The sequence below is a fragment of the Oncorhynchus masou genome, unplaced genomic scaffold, assembly GCF_036934945.1.
Source record: "Oncorhynchus masou masou isolate Uvic2021 unplaced genomic scaffold, UVic_Omas_1.1 unplaced_scaffold_5039, whole genome shotgun sequence".
Classification (NCBI taxonomy): Eukaryota; Metazoa; Chordata; class Actinopteri; order Salmoniformes; family Salmonidae; genus Oncorhynchus; species Oncorhynchus masou.
The window spans coordinates 3,379-24,101 of NW_027011439.1; the positions used below are offsets into that span (position 1 = coordinate 3,379).

Sequence of the window (20,723 nt, forward strand, 5' to 3'; positions counted from 1 at the left end):
ACTCTACAGGAGAACAACAGTACCAGGTCTACTCTACAGGAGAACAACAGTACCAGGTCTACTCTACAGGAGAACAACGGTACCAGGTCTACTCTACAGGAGAACAACGGTACCAGGTCTACTCTACAGGAGAACAACGGTACCAGGTCTACTCTACCAGTAACAGGAGAACAACGGTACCAGGTCTACTCTAAAGGAGAACAACAGTACCAGGTCTACTCTACAGGAGAACAACAGTACCAGGTCTACTCTACAGGAGAACAACAGTACCAGGTCTACTCTACAGGAGAACAACAGTACCAGGTCTACTCTACAGGAGAACAACAGTACCAGGTCTACTCTACAGGAGAACAACAGTACCAGGTCTACTCTACCAGTAACAGGAGAACAACAGTACCAGGTCTACTCTACCAGTAACAGGAGAACAACAGTACCAGGTCTACTCTACAGGAGAACAACAGTACCAGGTCTACTCTACAGGAGAACAACAGTACCAGGTCTACTCGTGGAGAACAACAGTACCAGGTCTACTCTACCAGAAACAGGAGATTCAGTCAGAGGACACTTGTTTTGTAAGGCATCTATTCCCTATGTGGTGCTCTACTTTGGACAAGGGCCTTTTTGGCTTCCTCAGGAATACTTTGACTTATGGGACACAACCTTCTGGCTAATAACATGAGATATTTCACATGGAATGGTGTGAACGCATAATTGTCTAAGACAAATGTATTTAAATGTGCTTTTATTTTAGTATAACAGCCTAATAATTATTTAATTGCTAGCAAAAAAATAACCCCAAAATGTTTTTTTTTTGTACAACAATTCTTTATTAAAGTACATTATTTACGTTAAAATAGAGGCAGTGACCATCCTTACATGTCTAGAAATATACATACTACATGAATAACTGCTAGAATCATAACATGGAGGGTACTGTACTGAATAACATGGAGGGTACTGTACTGAATAACATGGAGGGTGCTGTACTGAATAACATGGAGGGTACTGTACTGAATAACATTGATACTGTACTGAATAACATGGAGGGTACTGTACTGAATAACATGGAGGGTACTGTACTGAATAACATGGAGGGTACTGTACTGAATAACATGGAGGGTGCTGTACTGAATAACATGGAGGGTACTGTACTGAATAACATGGAGGATACTGTACTGAATAACATGGAGGGTGCTGTACTGAATAACATGGAGGGTACTGTACTGAATAACATGGAGGGTGCTTTGTACTGAATAACATGGAGAGGGTACTGTACTGAATAACATGGAGGGTGCTGTACTGAATAACATGGAGGGTGCTGTACTGAATAACATGGAGGATGCTGTACTGAATTACATGGAGGATACTGTACTGAATAACATGGAGGGTACTGTACTGAATAACATGGAGGGTACTGTACTGAATAACATGGAGGGTACTGTACTGAATAACATGGAGGTACTGTACTGAATAACATGGAGGATGCTGTACTGAATAACATGGAGGGTGCTGTACTGGAATAACATGGAGGGTACTGTACTGAATTACATGGAGGGTCCTGTACTGAATAACATGGAGGGTGCTGTACTGAATAACATGGAGGGTACTGTACTGAATAACATGGAGGGTACTGTAATGAATAACATGGAGTATACTGTACTGAATAACATGGAGGGTGCTGTACTGAATAACATGGAGGTACTGTAATGAATAACATGGAGGGTGCTGTACTGAATAACATGGAGGATACTGTACTGAATAACATGGAGGATACTGTACTGAATAACATGGAGGGTACTGTACTGAATAACATGGAGGGTGCTGTACTGAATAAGCATGGAGGGTGCTGTACTGAATAACATGGAGGGTGCTGTACTGAATAACATGGAGGGTGCTGTACTGAATAACATGGAGGGTACTGTACTGAATAACATGGAGGGTGCTGTACTGAATAACATGGAGGATGCTGTACTGAATAACATGGAGGGTGCTGTACTGAATAACATGGAGGGTGCTGTACTGAATAACATGGAAGGTGCTGTACTGAATAACATGGAGGGTACTGTACTGAATAACATGGAGGGTACTGTACTGAATAACATGGAGGGTGCTGTACTGAATAACATGGAGGTGGTGCTGTACTGAATAACATGGAGGGTGCTGTACTGAATAACATGGAGGGTACTGGTACTGAATAACATGGAGGGTGCTGTACTGAATAACATGGAGGGTGCTGTACTGAATAACATGGAGGGTACTGTGCTGAATAACATGGAGGGTACTGTGCTGAATAACATGGAGGGTACTGTACTGAATAACGGAGGGTGCTGTACTGAATAACATGGAGGGTACTGTACTGAATAACATGGAGGGTACTGTACTGAATAACATGGAGGGTACTGTACTGAATAACATTGATACTGTACTGAATTTTTTTTCCCCTTGGGCAAACTGTCAATATTGTTGAATCTAAAATGTTATTTATACTCTTTCTGCAACTGTATTTAAATAAATGTTAATATATAATATGCTATTCTGATATTGCAACATCATTATGAATTCCTGAGTTAGTCGTCTGCCTTTCTATAGATTCAGTCCCGACCTTGCTTGATAGATTATCTAAGGGACTGTAGGTTGATTTAGACTTTTGGTCCCCAGTCAGCCAGCTAGTCAGTCAGCCAGCTAGTCAGTCAGCTGTGGTAGTGCAGTGTGTTAACCATTGACTATCTTCTGTGAGATGGCTGCTGGCAGGGTGTAGAGCAGCAGGGCGATGAACAGAGCTGTGATGAGCAGGACCAGAGCGATGATGATGTACTTCTTATAGTTCCTCCAGATCAGGTGGAAGAAACACTTAAAAGGGTTCACAAACCACGAGAATGACGTGTCTGGCCGGCTAGAGAGGGGAGAGAGAGAAAAACACTTTAAACAGGGCTCAGAGTAGAGCTGCTGATCTAGGATCAGGTCTCCCGCTCTCTATGTAATCCTATTTACTATGAGCTAAATTATAAAACTGGTTCTAGATCTGCAGTTAAACAAACGGGTTCATGAAGCAGGAGGAAGACTTGTATGGACGACTAGAGAGAAGAATAGAGTTGATAAAATCGTTTTGTAATTAGTCAATAAAAAATGCAGATCATACTTGGGTTTTTCCAGGGGTTCAGGCTCCTTGCGGGCTCGACCAACTGGATTCTTCTCTGCCTCCTCTGATGTCACCAGGTGGAACTCCGCCTCTACTTTCCCCTGGAGACAACAACCAAAACATGTTACCGCCCCTGAATCTCAAATCACCCCTTCCTCCTAGAGAGACACAACCCCTAGCCCCTTCCTCCTAGAGAGACACAACCCCTAGCCCCTTCCTCCTAGACACACAACCACTAGCCCCTACCTCCTAGACAGTAGACACAACCCCTAGCCCCTTCCTCCTAGACAGTAGACAACCCCTAGCCCCTTCCTCCTAGACACACAACCCCTAGCCACTACCTCCTAGACAGTAGACAACCCCTAGCCCCTTCCTCAAAGACAGTAGACACAACCCCTAGCCCCTACCTCCTAGACAGTAGACACAACCCCTAGCCCCTTCCTCCTAGACAGTAGACACAACCCCTAGCCCCTTCCTCCTAGACAGTAGACACAACCCCTAGCCCCTTCCTCCTAGACAGTAGACACAACCACTAGCCCCTACCTCCTAGACAGTAGACAACCCCTAGCCCCTTCCTCCTAGACACACAACCACTAGCCCCTACCTCCTAGACAGTAGACACAACCACTAGCCCTTACCTCCTAGACAGTAGACACAATCCCTAGCCCCTACCTCCTAGACAGTAGACACAACCACTAGCCCTTACCTCCTAGACAGTAGACACAATCCCTAGCCCCTACCTCCTAGACAGTAGACACAACCACTAGCCCTTACCTCCTAGACAGTAGACACAATCCCTAGCCCCTACCTCCTAGACAGTAGACACAACCACTAGCCCTTACCTCCTAGACAGTAGACAACCACTACAGGTTGATTTGTGAGTTTGTCTGCGTCCCACACGACACATACTAGACCCCATTGGGTTCTGGTCAAAATTTGATTGCACTATATAATAGGGTAGCCTCTAGGGCAAGCAGCCTCGTTGTCATCAGAGTAACGGTGTTGAATGGTATTGGTACCGTGAGTTCCCCGGCCTTGACAAAGGGCCACCAGCCCCTGGACCTCTTCTGTTGGAAGATGGAGATCGTCTCCTACGCTGTCCATCAGCATGTCCATCTTACCCAGGCCTTGGCTGACTTGGCCCGCGAGAAACCCATGTAAGTCCAGCTCTACTGTACCTGAGAACAGAACACGTCCATCTTAACTCTCGTTTCCACTCGTACAGGAAGTATGAGAGCAGAGACACGTCATCTTAGCTCTCGTTCCACTTTCGTACAGGAAGTATGAGAACAGAGAAAACGTCCACCTTAACTCTTGTTTCACACATACAGTGTTAATGGGGAAAATAAACGTGCTGGGTTGGGATGTGATTGAAATAAATTGAAATTGAAATAAACCTGTCCCCCTTCCTCCCATTACCTACTTTCTTACAGCCCAGGGAAGGAGTCAAACCAGAGTCTCTTTCTCTCTCCCTCTTACCCAAGAAATCATCAGACGACAGCCTGTCAAGTCCCAGACCTGCATCACCAACATGACGGGTAGCTTCTGCTCTGTCTTGTCCAGGAGAAGATGCTCCCCCTCTTACTGACTACCACCACCTTCTCGGCAGGCAGGTAGTTAAGGGGAACACCAGGCGCCAGTTGAAGTTACCCTCCCCAGTCAGAGAGTTGTAGTGAACATCAGTCTCCTGGCGATCGTCCTCAAAGCCCTTGAGCCACCTGAAAAAAAGTCTACAATTATACAAATATAATTTTCAGCGTATTGAGTGAGAGGATGACAGTGGAGAAGAGAGGATGACAGTAGAAAGATAGAGAGGATGACAGTGGAGAAGATAGAGAGGATGACAGTAGATAAATATATAGAGGATGACAGTGGAGAAAGATGAGAGGATGACAGTAGAGAGATAGAGAGGATGACAGTGGGGAAAGATAGAGAGGATGACAGAAAGTTAGGGAGGATGACATTAGAGAAAGTTAGAGGATGACAGAGGAGAAAGATAGAGAGGATGACAGTAGACAGATAGAGGATGACTGGAGAAATATATAGAGGATGACCAGAAAAGATAGAGAGGATGACAGTGGAGAAAGATAGAGAGATGGTATGAAAGATAGAGAGGATGGCAGTGGAGAAATATATATAGGCGATGACGGTAGAGGATATAGAGGATGACAGTGGAGAAAGATATATAGAGGATGACAGTAGAGAAAGATATAGAGGATATTGGTAGGGAATTATATAGAGGATGACAGTGGGGAAAGATATATAGAGGATGACAGAGCGAAAGTTGGGGGATGACATTAGAAAAATATAGAGGATGACAGTGGAGAAATATAGAGGATGACAGTAGGAAATATAGAGGACGACAGTGGAGAAAGCTAGAGGATGACTGTAGAGAAATATATAGAGGATGACAGTAGAGAAAGATAGAGAGGATGACAGTGGAGAAAGATGGGGGATGGCGGAGAAATATATAGAGGATGACAGTGGAGAAAGATAGAGGATGACAGTAGAGATAGATGGGGATGACAGTGGAGAAAGATATATAGAGGATGACAGTGGAGAAAAATATAGGGAGGATGACATTAGAGGGTGACAGTAGAGAAAGAGAGGATGACAGAGGAGAAATATATAGAGGATGACAGTAGCAAAAGATAGAGGATGACACGAGAAAAAATATATAGAGGATGACAGCAGAAAATGGGGGATGACAGTGGAGAGAGGATGAGAGTGGAGAAGAGAGGATGGTAGTGGAGAAAGATAGAGGATGGCAGTGGAGAAATATATATAGAGCGATGACGGTAGAGAAAGATATAGAGAGGATGACACTAGAAAGATATATAGAGGATGACAGTAGAGAAAGATATAGAGGATATTGGTAGGGAATTATATAGAGGATGACAGTAGCGAAAGATATATAGAGGATGACAGTAGCGAAGATGGGGGATGACAGTGGAGAAAGATATATAGAGGATGACAGTGGAGAAATATAGAGGATGACAAGTAGAGAAATATATAGAGGACGACAGTGGAGAAAGCTAGAGAAGAGGATGACAGTAGAGAAAGATATAGAGGATGACAGTAGAGAAAGATAGGGGGATGACAGTGGAGAAAGATGGGGGGATGACGGAGAAATATATAGAGGATGACAGTAGAGAAAGATTTAGAGGATGACAGTAGAAAGATGGGGATGACAGTGGAGAAAGATATATAGAGGATGACAGTGGAGAAAAATATAGAGGGTGACAGTAGACAGTAAAAGATATATAGAGGGTGACAGTAGAGAAAGATATAAGAGGATGACAGTGTGAAAGATATATAGAGGATGACAGTAGCAAAAGATATAGAGGATGACACACGAGAAAAATATATAGAGGATGACAGTGGAGAAAGATGGGGGATGACAGTGGAGAAAAATATATAGAGGATGACAGTAGAGAAATATATAGAGGATGACAGTGGAGAAAGCTAGAGGATGACAGAGAAAGATAGGGGGATGACAGTGGAGAAAGATGGGGGATGCTGGCGAAATATATAGAGGATGACAGTAGAGAAAGATTTAGAGGATGACAGTAGAGAAAGATATATAGAGGATGACAGTGGAGAAAGTTAGAGGATGACAGTAGAGAAAAGAGAGGATGACAGTAGAGAAGGATATAGAGGATGACAGTAGAGTGTGTGCCCCTAGACCTGTGTGCCCCTAGACCTGTGTGCCCCTAGACCTGTGCTGACACCCTAGACCTGTGCTGACACCCTAGACCTGTGCTGACACCCTAGACCTGTGTGCCCTAGACCTGTGCTGACACCCTAGACCTGTGTGCCCTAGACCTGTGTGCCCTAGACCTGTGCTGACACCCTAGACCTGTGTTGACACCCTAGACCTGTGTTGACACCCTAGACCTGTGCTGACACCCTAGACCTGTGCTGACACCCTAGACCTGTGCTGACACCCTAGACCTGTGTTGACACCCTAGACCTGTGTTGACACCCTAGACCTGTGTTGACCCCTAGACCTGTGTTGACACCCTAGACCTGTGCCCCTAGACCTGTGTGCCCCTAGACCTGTGTGCCCCTGGACCTGTGTGCCCCTGGACACCTACCCCCTGGACCTGTGTGCCCCTGGACCTGTGTGCCCCTAGACCTGTGTGCCCCTGGACCTGTGTGCCCCTAGACCTGTGTGCCCCTGGACCTGTGTGCCCCTAGACCTGTGCTGACACCCTAGACCTGTGTGCCCCTAGACCTGTGCTGACACCCTAGACCTGTGCTGACACCCTAGACCTGTGCTGACACCTAGACCTGTGCCCTAGACCTGTGCTGACACCCTAGACCTGTGTGCCCTAGACCTGTGCTGACACCCTAGACCTGTGTTGACACCCTAGACCTGTGTTGACACCCTAGACCTGTGTTGACACCCTAGACCTGTGCTGACACCCTAGACCTGTGTTGACACCCTAGACCTGTGCTGACACCCTAGACCTGTGTTGACACCTAGACCTGTGTTGACACCTAGACCTGTGTTGACACCCTAGACCTGTGTTAACACCCTAGACCTGTGTGCCCCTAGACCTGTGTGCCCCTAGACCTGTGTGCCCCTGGACCTGTGTGCCCCTGGACCTGTGTGCCCCTGGACCTGTGTGCCCCTGGACCTGTGTGCCCCTGGACCTGTGTGCCCCTGGACCTGTGTGCCCCTAGACCTGTGTGCCCCTGGACCTGTGTGCCCCTGGACCTGTGTGCCCCTGGACCTGTGTGCCCCTAGACCTGTGCTGACACCTAGACCTGTGCTGACACCTAGACCTGTGTGCCCCTAGACCTGTGTGCCCTAGACCTGTGCTGACCCTAGACCTGTGTGCCCCTAGACCTGTGTGCCCCTAGACCTGTGCTGACACCCTAGACCTGTGTGCCCTAGACCTGTGCTGACACCCTAGACCTGTGTGCCCTAGACCTGTGCTGACACCTAGACCTGTGTTGACACCCTAGACCTGTGTTGACACCCTAGACCTGTGTTGACACCCTAGACCTGTGTTGACACCCTAGACCTGTGTTGACCCCTAGACCTGTGTTGACACCCTAGACCTGTGTTGACACCCTAGACCTGTTGACACCCTGGACCTGTGTTGACACCCTAGACCTGTGTGCCCCTGGACCTGTGTGCCCCTGGACCTGTGTGCCCCTAGACCTGTGTGCCCCTGGACCTGTGTGCCCCTGGACCTGTGTGCCCCTAGACCTGTGTGCCCCTGGACCTGTGTGCCCCTAGACCTGTGTGCCCCTAGACCTGTGTGCCCCTGGACCACCCTGGACCTGTGTGCCCCTGGACCTGTGTGCCCCTAGACCTGTGCTGACACCCTAGACCTGTGCTGACACCCTAGACCTGTGTGCCCCTAGACCTGTGTGCCCCTAGACCTGTGCTGACACCCTAGACCTGTGTGCCCCTAGACCTGTGTGCCCCTAGACCTGTGCTGACACCCTAGACCTGTGTGCCCCTAGACCTGTGCTGACACCCTAGACCTGTGTGCCCCTAGACCTGTGCTGACACCCTAGACCTGTGTGCCCCTAGACCTGTGCTTACACCCTAGACCTGTGTGCCCCTAGACCTGTGCTTACACCCTAGACCTGTGTGCCCCTAGACCTGTGTGCCCCTAGACCTGTGTGCCCCTAGACCTGTGTGCCCCTAGACCTGTGTTGACACCCTAGACCTGTGTTGACACCCTAGACCTGTGTGCCCCTAGACCTGTGTGCCCCTAGACCTGTGTGCCCCTAGACCTGTGTGCCCCTAGACCTGTGTGCCTCTAGACCTGTGTGCCCCTAGACCTGTGTGCCCCTAGACCTGTGCTTGCCCCTAGACCTGTGTGCCCCTAGACCTGTGTGCCCCTAGGTCCATCAAGGTCCTTTTCAGAAGCCCGATCTTCAGGGATGAACTGAATGTAATCTATAATCATCAATGTTTGTCTTTATATTGGATTAGTTTTGAAACCCCCCACTGTCGCTCCACTCACCCTTTGATGTAGATGTCACTAGACTGTGTTCCTGTGAGGATGTTAGTGTCCTCCAGAATCACATCTTCAGTGTTCCAGATGATGATTCTCAACTCAAACCTTCACAGGACCAACAATCAATCAACTCATACCTTCACAGGATCAGTAATCAATGAATCAATCAACTCATACCTTCACAGGACCAACAATCAATCAATCAATCAATTCATTACCATCAAAGGATTAACAATCAATCAATCAACTCATACCTTCACAGGACCAACAATTTTATTGAACTGGCCTGGTGTATATTGGTCTTGTGTTGAACTGGCCTGGTGTATATTGGTCTGGTGTTGAACTGGCCTGGTGTATATTGGTCTTGTGTTGAACTGGCCTGGTGTATATTGGTCTGGTGTTGAACTGGCCTGGTGTATATTGGTCTTGTGTTGAACTGGCCTGGTGTATATTGGTCTTGTGTTGAACTGGCCTGGTGTATATTGGTCTTGTGTTGAACTGGCCTGGGGTATATTGGTCTTGTGTTGAACTGGCCTGGTGTATATTGGTCTGGTATTGAACTGGCCTGGTGTATATTGGTCTTGTGTTGAACTGGCCTGGTGTATATTGGTCTTGTGTTGAACTGGCCTGGTGTATATTGGTCTTGTATTGAACTGGCCTGGTGTATATTGGTCTTGTATTGAACTGGCCTGGTGTATATTGGTCTTGTGTTGAACTGGCCTGGTGTATATTGGTCTGGTATTGAACTGGCCTGGTGTATATTGGTCTGGTGTTGAACTGGCCTGGTGTATATTGGTCTTGTATTGAACTGGCCTGGTGTATATTGGTCTTGTATTGAACTGGCCTGGTGTATATTGGTCTTGTGTTGAACTGGCCTGGTGTATATTGGTCTTGTGTTGAACTGGCCTGGTGTATATTGGTCTTGTGTTGAACTGGCCTGGTTTGGGGTATATAGGTCTTGTATTGAACTGGCCTGGTGTATATTGGTCTTGTATTGAACTGGCCTGGTGTATATTGGTCTTGTGTTGAACTGGCCTGGTGTATATTGGTCTTGTGTTGAACTGGCCTGGTGTATATTGGTCTAGTGTTGAACTGGCCTGGTGTATATTGGTCTTGTATTGAACTGGCCTGGTGTATATTGGTCTTGTGTTGAACTGGCCTGGTGTATATTGGTCTAGTATTGCACTGGCCTGGTGTATATTGGTCTGGTATTGAACTGGCCTGGTTTGGGGTATATTGGTCTGGTATTGAACTGGCCTGGTGTATATTGGCCTTGTATTGCACTGGCCTGGTGTATATTGGTCTTGTATTGAACTGGCCTGGTTTGGGGTATATTGGTCTGGTATTGAACTGGCCTGGTGTATATTGGCCTTGTATTGCACTGGCCTGGTGTATATTGGTCTGGTATTGAACTGGCCTGGTGTATATTGGTCTAGTATTGAACTGGCCTGGTGTATATTGGTCTTGTGTTGAACTGGCCTGGTGTATATTGGTCTTGTGTTGAACTGGCCTGGTGTATATTGGTCTGGTATTGAACTGGCCTGGTGTATATTGGTCTTGTGTTGAACTGGCCTGGTGTATATTGGTCTTGTATTGAACTGGCCTGGTGTATATTGGTCTTGTGTTGAACTGGCCTGGTGTATATTGGTCTTGTGTTGAACTGGCCTGGTGTATATTGGTCTTGTGTTGAACTGGCCTGGTGTATATTGGTCTTGTATTGAACTGGCCTGGTTTGGGGTATATTGGTCTGGTATTGAACTGGCCTGGTGTATATTGGTCTAGTATTGCACTGGCCTGGTGTATATTGGTCTAGTATTGCACTGGCCTGGTGTATATTGGTCTGGTATTGAACTGGCCTGGTTTGGGGTATATTGGTCTGGTATTGAACTGGCCTGGTGTATATTGGTCTTGTATTGCACTGGCCTGGTGTATATTGGTCTTGTATTGAACTGGCCTGGTTTGGGGTATATTGGTCTGGTATTGAACTGGCCTGGTGTATATTGGTCTTGTGTTGAACTGGCCTGGTGTATATTGGTGTTGTATTGAACTGGCCTGGTTTGGGGTATATTGGTCTGGTATTGAACTGGCCTGGTGTATATTGGTCTAGTATTGCACTGGCCTGGTGTATATTGGTCTAGTATTGCACTGGCCTGGTGTATATTGGTCTAGTATTGCACTGGCCTGGTGTATATTGGTCTGGTATTGAACTGGCCTGGTTTGGGGTATATTGGTCTGGTATTGAACTGGCCTGGTGTATATTGGTCTTGTATTGCACTGGCCTGGTGTATATTGGTCTTGTATTGAACTGGCCTGGTTTGGGGTATATTGGTCTGGTATTGAACTGGCCTGGTGTATATTGGTCTTGTATTGCACTGGCCTGGTGTATATTGGTCTGGTATTGAACTGGCCTGGTGTATATTGGTCTAGTATTGAACTGGCCTGGTGTATATTGGTCTGGTATTGGGCCCTATCTGGCGTATAGCTGACCTAGTGATACAGAGTGACGAAGCCTTACCCTTTAGGTTTACGAGGGGCGATGTCCACCGAGGGCGTGGGTGGGGCATATCCATGGGGAACATGTCCACCCACATCTGGAGCTGGCCCTGAACACACACACACACACACACACACACACACACACACACACACACACACACACACACACACACACACACACACACACACACACACACACACACACGTGAAGTTGAACAAATTGCATAATATCTTTTTTTTGAGTCAAGTGGTTATTTTGACAGGAGCTGTGTTATTACCTGGTCCATGCCAGGCCTGGCCTTGTTGTACAGAGTCCGTGTCTCGATGTGCTCTGGGACAAGTCTACACCCCACCCTGGAATCTCATTCCATCTGTGAAGGATCTTCAGAGCCAGATGTTCGTAGGATTCCACCGTCTGCTCTGTACACAGCAGCAAATAATAATCAGTACCTTATTGGATGGAATTACGCAAGACTTGTCACTTTGACTCGATACAGTCGTTGCCTGTCACTGTGATGTGATACAGTCGTTGCCTGTCACTGTGATACAGTCGTTGCCTGTCACTGTGATGTGATACAGTCGTTGCCTGTCACTGTGATGTGATACAGTCGTTGCCTGTCACTGTGACTAGATGCTGTCGTTGCCTGTCACTGTGATGTGATACAGTCGTTGCCTGTCACTGTGATGTGATACAGTCGTTGCGTGTCACTGTGACTAGATGCTGTCGTTGCCTGTCACTGTGATGTGATACAGTCGTTGCCTGTCACTGTGATGTGATACAGTCGTTGCCTGTCACTGTGACTAGATGCTGTCGTTGCCTGTCACTGTGATGTGATACAGTCGTTGCCTGTCACTGTGATGTGATGTGATACAGTCGTTGCCTGTCACTGTGACTAGATGCTGTCGTAGGTAGTATCACATTTTCATTTCACTTCATTACAGTACAACGGTTTGATTTGTTTGATCGTAGCTAGCCAGCTACATAGCCGTCTTTGTATCTAAGACAATTGTGTAGTCTAGAGCGATTTTCTAGGTTAGCTGGCCAGCTATTGTCGTTCTTTTAACGTAGCTAGCCAGCTAGCCCCGAATAGCAGCACTGTAGTAACTATTACAGTACAACGGTTTGTTTTGTTTGATCGTAGCTAGCTAGCTACATAGCCGTCTGTATCTAAGACAATTGTGTAGCCTAGAGCGATTTTCTAGGTTAGCTAGCCAGCTATTGTCGTTCTTTTAAAGGTAACGTAACGCAATCAACCTGCTAGCTAGCCAGCTAGCCCCGAATAGCAGCACTGTAGAAACTATTACACTCGACGGAACGACTTGATTAGTGTAGTGTCAACATCGCAGCCACTACCAGCTAGCCTACTCCAGCAGTACTGTATCATTTCAATCATTTTAGTCAATAAGATTCTTGCTACGTAAGCTTAACTTTCTGAACATTCGAGACATGTAGTCCACTTGTCATTCCAATCTCCTTTGCATTAGCGTAGCCTCTTCTGTAGCCTGTCAACTATGTGTCTATCTATCCCTGTTCTCTCCTCTCTGCACAGACCATACAAACGCTCCACACCGCGTGGCCGCGGCCACCCTAATCTGGTGGTCCCAGCGCGCACGACCCACGTGGAGTTCCTGGTCTCCGGTAGCCTCTGGAACTGCCGATCTGCGGCCAACAAGGCAGAGTTCATCTCAGCCTATGCCTCCCTCCAGTCCTCGACTTCCTGGCACTGACGGAAACATGGATCACCACAGATAACACTGCTACTCCTACTGCTCTCTCTTCGTCCGCCCACGTGTTCTCGCACACCCGAGAGCTTCTGGTCAGCGGGGTGGTGGCACCGGGATCCTCATCTCTCCCAAGTGGTCATTCTCTCTCTCCCCTTACACCATCTGTCTATCGCCTCCTTTGAATTCCATGCTGTCACAGTTACCAGCCCTTTCAAGCTTAACATCCTTATCATTTATCGCCCTCCAGGTTCCCTCGGAGAGTTCATCAATGAGCTTGATGCCTTGATAAGCTCCTTTCCTGAGGACGGCTCACCTCTCACAGTCCTGGGCGACTTTAACCTCCCCACGTCTACCTTTGACTCATTCCTCTCTGCCTCCTTCTTTCCACTCCTCTCCTCTTTTGACCTCACCCTCTCACCTTCCCCCCTACTCACAAGGCAGGCAATACGCTCGACCTCATCTTTACTAGATGCTGTTCTTCCACTAACCTCATTGCAACTCCCTCCAAGTCTCCGACCACTACCTTGTATCCTTTCCCTCTCGCTCTCATCCAACACTTCCCACACTGCCCCTACTCGGATGGTATCGCGCCGTCCCAACCTTCGCTCTCTCTCCCCCGCTACTCTCTCCTCTTCCATCCTATCATCTCTTCCCTCTGCTCATACCTTCTCCAACCTTTCTCCTGATTCTGCCTCCTCAACCCTCCTCTCTTCCCTTTCTGCATCCTTTGACTCTCTATGTCCCCTATCCTCCAGGCCGGCTCGGTCCTCCCCTCCCGCTCCGTGGCTCGATGACTCATTGCGAGCTCACAGAACAGAGCTCCGGGCAGCCGAGCGGAAATGGAGGAAAATCCGCCTCCTGCGGACCTGGCATCCTTTCACTCCCTCCTCTCTACATTTTCCTCCTCTGTCTCTGCTGCTAAAGCCACTTTCTACCACTCTAAATTCCAAGCATCTGCCTCTAACCCTAGGAAGCTCTTTGCCACCTTCTCCTCCCTCCTGAATCCTCCTCCCCCTCCCCCCTCCTCCCTCTCTGCAGATGACTTCCGTCAACCATTTTGAAAAGAAGGTCGACGACATCCGATCCTCGTTTGCTAAGTCAAACGACACCGCTGGTTCTGCTCACACTGCCCTACCCTGTGCTCTGACCTCTTTCTCCCCTCTCTCTCCAGATGAAATCTCGCTTCTTGTGACGGCCGGCCGCCCAACAACCTGCCCGCTTGACCCTATCCCCTCCTCTCTTCTCCAGACCATTTCCGGGGACCTTCTCCCTTACCTCACCTCGCTCATCAACTCATCCCTGACCGCTGGCTACGTCCCTTCCGTCTTCAAGAGAGCGAGAGTTGCACCCCTTCTGAAAAAACCTACACTCGATCCCTCCGATGTCAACAACTACAGACCAGTATCCCTTCTTTCTTTTCTCTCCAAAACTCTTGAGCGTGCCGTCCTTGGCCAGCTCTCCCGCTATCTCTCTCAGAATGACCTTCTTGATCCAAATCAGTCAGGTTACAAGACTAGTCATTCAACTGAGACTGCTCTTCTCTGCATCACGGAGGCGCTCCGCACTGCTAAAGCTAACTCTCTCTCCTCTGCTCTCATCCTTCTAGACCTATCGGCTGCCTTCGATACTGTGAACCATCAGATCCTCCCTCTCCACCCTCTCCGAGTTGGGCATCTCCGGCGCGGCCCACGCTTGGATTGCGTCCTACCTGACAGGTCGCTCCTACCAGGTGGCGTGGCGAGAATCTGTCTCCTGCACGCGCTCTCACCACTGGTGTCCCCCAGGGCTCTGTTCTAGGCCCTCTCCTATTCTCACTATACACCAAGTCACTTGGCTCTGTCATAACCTCACATGGTCTCTCCTATCATTGCTATGCAGACGACACACAATTAATCTTCTCCTTTCCCCCTTCTGATGACCAGGTGGCGAATCGCATCTCTGCATGTCTGGCAGACATATCAGTGTGGATGACGGATCACCACCTCAAGCTGAACCTCGGCAAGACGGAGCTGCTCTTCCTCCCGGGGAAGGACTGCCCGTTCCATGATCTCGCCATCACGGTTGACAACTCCATTGTGTCCTCCTCCCAGAGCGCTAAGAACCTTGGCGTGATCCTGGACAACACCCTGTCGTTCTCAACCAACATCATGGCGGTGGCCCGTTCCTGTAGGTTCATGCTCTACAACATCCGCAGAGTACGACCCTGCCTCACACAGGAAGCGGCGCAGGTCCTAATCCAGGCACTTGTCATCTCCCGTCTGGATTACTGCAACTCGCTGTTGGCTGGGCTCCCTGCCTGTGCCATTAAACCCCTACAACTCATCCAGAACGCCGCAGCCCGTCTGGTGTTCAACCTTCCCAAGTTCTCTCCACGTCACCCCGCTCCTCCGCTCTCTCCACTGGCTTCCAGTTGAAGCTCGCATCCGCTACAAGACCATGGTGCTTGCCTACGGAGCTGTGAGGGAACGGCACCGCAGTACCTCCAGGCTCTGATCAGGCCCTACACCCAAGCAAGGGCACTGCGTTCATCCACCTCTGGCCTGCTCGCCTCCCTACCATTGAGGAAGTACAGTTTCCGCTCAGCCCAGTCAAAACTGTTCGCTGCTCTGGCCCCCAATGGTGGAACAAACTCCCTCACGACGCCAGGACAGCGGAGACAATCACCACCTTCCGGAGACACCTGAAACCCCACCTCTTCAAGGAATACCTAGGATAGGATAAGTAATCCTTCTCACCCCCCCCCTTAATGATTTAGATGCACTATTGTAAAGTGGCTGTTCCACTGGATGTCAGAAGGTGAATTCACCAATTTGTAAGTCGCTCTGGATAAGAGCGTCTGCTAAATGACTTAAATGTAATGTTAAATGTTGCCTGTCACTGTGATGTGATACAGTCGTTGCCTGTCACTGTGATGTGATACAGTCGTTGCCTGTCACTGTGATGTGATACAGTCGTTGCCTGTCACTGTGACTAGATGCTGTCGTTGCCTGTCACTGTGATGTGATACAGTCGTTGCCTGTCACTGTGATGTGATACAGTCGTTGCCTGTCACTGTGATGTGATACAGTCGTTGCCTGTCACTGTGATGTGATACAGTCGTTGCCTGTCACTGTGATGTGATACAGTCGTTGCCTGTCACTGTGACTAGATGCTGTCGTTGCCTGTCACTGTGATGTGATACAGTCGTTGCCTGTCACTGTGACTAGATGCTGTCGTTGCCTGTCACTGTGACTAGATGCTGTCGTTGCCTGTCACTGTGACTAGATGCTGTTATATATATATATATATATATATACTGTATAAACTAATACCTTCATCCATAAACAGTGTTTTCCCAGCGAAGACATTGTCCCCGATAGTGATTTTTCCGGGTCTGAAGTAGGGTCCATCTAGCCTGTTCTCCTTACAGAGCGTAGTCAACAGCTCAGATGGCTTGGTGGAGTCTCCAGGCATTATAACCATCACTAAGACAGAAGGATAACATGTTATAACAGCATCATGACATGGTTATAAACATGACATAATGAACGCCTGTCTGACAGCTTGGTGGAGTCTCTCCAGGCGTTATAACCATCACTAAGACAGATGGATAACATGTTATAACGGCATCATGACATGGTTATAAACATGACATAACGAATGTCTTAGTGGTTATAAACATGACATAAGAGTAAGGCAGAAAGAAGAGACCCAAACCCAGGGTGGTGAAGAAGAAGAAGGTGGTGTTTCCTCACATGCTGTACTCAGTGGGTAGGCCGCAGGTGGCCCGGTGTTGGCTGTAAAGCGGTTCTCCAGATCTATGCACGTCTCCCGATCAGATCGTCAGTCCCGATGGTGTCGTGGTCATAGATCAGAGTAGTCAGCAGGGAGTCTTTAGGAAACGTAGCCTGGATCTCAAAGGACCTGTTGGGAACAGGACAAAGAGTTACGTTTTTCATCTCTGCCAATATACCAAGTACATTATGCTTTTGTTCAGCTGACTAAACTACAAAATCGCTGGTTAAGAAAATAGTATCCAATGGATATGATGTTAAACAATTGCTCCTTTCTGCATTGACATCCACCTACATACTGGATTATGTTTGCTTGTTCATTTGACTAAAATATAACCAGGGAAACAGCTTCTGTCAAAGGATGGTATAAAATGTATTAAACTGGGTGGTTCAAGGCCTGACTGCTGATTGGTTGACAGCCGCGGTATATTAGACCGTAATTCCACTGGTATGACAAAACATTTATTTTTCAACATTAACTACGTTGGTAACCAGTTTATAATAGCAATGAGGCACCTATGGGGGTTTTTGTGGTATATGGCCAATATACACGGCTAAGGGCTGTTCTTAGCCGTGGTATATTGGCCATACACCACACCTCCTCAGGCATTATTGCTTAATTATCCCACCTGCCAAAGACTGGGTTGAGTTGCTTGGGGATGTAGTTGTCTCTGTCTTTTATTTCAGTTTTCCCCAGCCTCAGGACAATGTAGGGGTCAGACTTCCCATCAGTATCGGCTGGGTGGAGGTTGGATGCCTGAAGAGACGGACAGACATAAGCCAGGGTTGTGTTCATTTGGAACCAAATGGAAGAAAATAACACAGATTTTTGTTAGTTTGTTTGTTGTCTTCCATTGCAAAATGTTTTTCTACAGTGTGCCCTGGGGAAGATGACGACCCAGGTCAATGATGACAGATGACGTGACACATTTTTTAAGGTCACAGTCAACCCAAAGGGTCAACTACCACTACTCACCGATACGATGTAAACCCTAATGAGAACCTTGACGGAGGTGTTGGGCGGGATCCCTCGGGTGATCTTAAACTGGCCTGAGTTTGGACTCTCCTCCCACTCATCATCCTCCTCAGTTAGCTTGTACAAGCAGAAACGACCCTAGATGTACACAGGAGTTTGGATCGTCATTACTGACCCTGACCAAACGAACGCATTATTTTTATAGTGGTTACATAGCATAATATTGGAATCGCTGTAGCCTGGTCCCAGATGTGTTTGTGTTGTCTTTGCCAAGTCCTAGTAGTTGAACAGATCTGGGACCAGGCTAGAACCGCAGGTCATGCGTTTTGTCCTGGAGGCAGAATTGAGTGATCGCCAGTTAGATAGACCAGCTGCAAACTCAAAAATCGCTTTTTGGTCTTAATTTAAGGTTAGGATTAGACATTAGGGTTGCGGTGTGGTTACGTTTAGGTTTGAAATCTGATTTTATGACTTTGTGGACGTGCCAGCTAAGTGACCGTCTTTACAGCGTTGCCTCCAGAACAAGATTCGTGACAAAAAAAGCACAGAACCACTCACCTTGAACTTCCCAACGAACCTCTCCTCAGTAGAACGCCCCACCTCGTCGTTGGCCTTCCTCTGAACAGCTCGAAGGTGTTGACCCAGTCATCAAACGGACCAAACTCCGACTCCAACTCCTTGTCATAGAGCTTACAGGGATTTACATATTGTTCATACTCAGCAATATGGTACAGAACAAATACACACTGCTATACAATGTGATCTCATCAGAACATGACAATATTAAACTTTTAATAATCTTATAATACACAGAAACATGGTAAAAAACAACCTGTACATGTTCATACTCAGCAAATCTTCAAATAACTAATGTACATGTATACTGATATGATTGGTTGAAAAGGGTCATTTAATGACACCTCCATTTTTACTTGTGACAGAACCAGAGAGATTTTACCTGTAGAGTTGCCAGTTTGGACGCACCTTCCTGAGAGACATTCAATATTGGTTTCTTTTTCTTGTCTCCATCCTGCTGTCCGGTGACTGGGGCAAAGGGAAATACATGACTGACATTCACACACACATGCATACATGCATACATACATACATACATGCATACATACATACATACATACATACATACATACATACATACATACATACATACATACATACATACATACATACATACATACATACATACCACATACATACATGCATACATGCATACATACATACATACATACATACATGCATGCATACATACCCATACATACATACATGCATACATACATACATACATACATACATACATACATACATACATACATACGTACATACATACATACATACATACATACATACATACATACATACATACATACATACATACATACATACATACATACATACATACATACATACATACATACATACATACATACATACATACATACATACATACATACATACATACATACATACATACATACATACATACATACATACCATGCATACATACATACATACATGCAGCCATACATACATACATACATACATACATACATACATACATACATACATACATACATACATACATACATACATACATACATACATACATACGTACATACATACATACATGCATACATACATACATACATACGTACATGCATACATACATACGTACATGCATACATGCATACATACATACGTACATGCATGCATACGTACATGCAGTACGCGTACGTACGTACATACATACATGCATACGCGTACATGCAACCATGCATACGTACATACGTACGTACATGCATGCATGCATACATGCATACGTACATACGTACGTACATGCATACATGCAGCCCGCATACGTACGTACATGCATGCATACGTACGTACGTACGTACGTGCGCGCACCGCGTACGTACGTACGTACACGTACAGTACATACATACATACATACATACATACATACATACATACATACATACATACATACACATGTACTACATACATACACATACATGTACTACATACATACACATACACGTACTACATACATACATACACATACTACATACATACATACATACATACATACATACATACATACATACATACATGCATACATGCATACACATACTACATACATACATACATACATACATACATACATACATACATACATACATACATACATACATACATACATACATACATACATACATACATACATACATACATACATACATACATACATACATACATACATACATACATACATACATACATACATACATACATACATACATACATACATACATACATACATACATACATACATACATACATACATACATACATACATACATACATACATACATACATACATAACATACATACATACATACATACATACATACATACATACATACATACATACATACATACATACATACATACATACATACATACATACATACATACATACATACATACATACATACATACATATATATATACATACATACATACATACATACATACATACATACATACATACATACATACATACATACATACATACATACATACATACATACACATATATATATACACATATATAC

The 20,723-nt window shown here is 46.3% G+C and overlaps 1 pseudogene; it reads right to left on the reverse strand.

The window, feature by feature from the left end:
• Positions 1-17,074: 17,074 nt before the first annotated feature.
• Positions 17,075-19,183, reverse strand: LOC135535708 (fer-1-like protein 6; annotated as a pseudogene).
• Between the last annotated feature and the right edge of the window lie 1,540 nt (positions 19,184-20,723).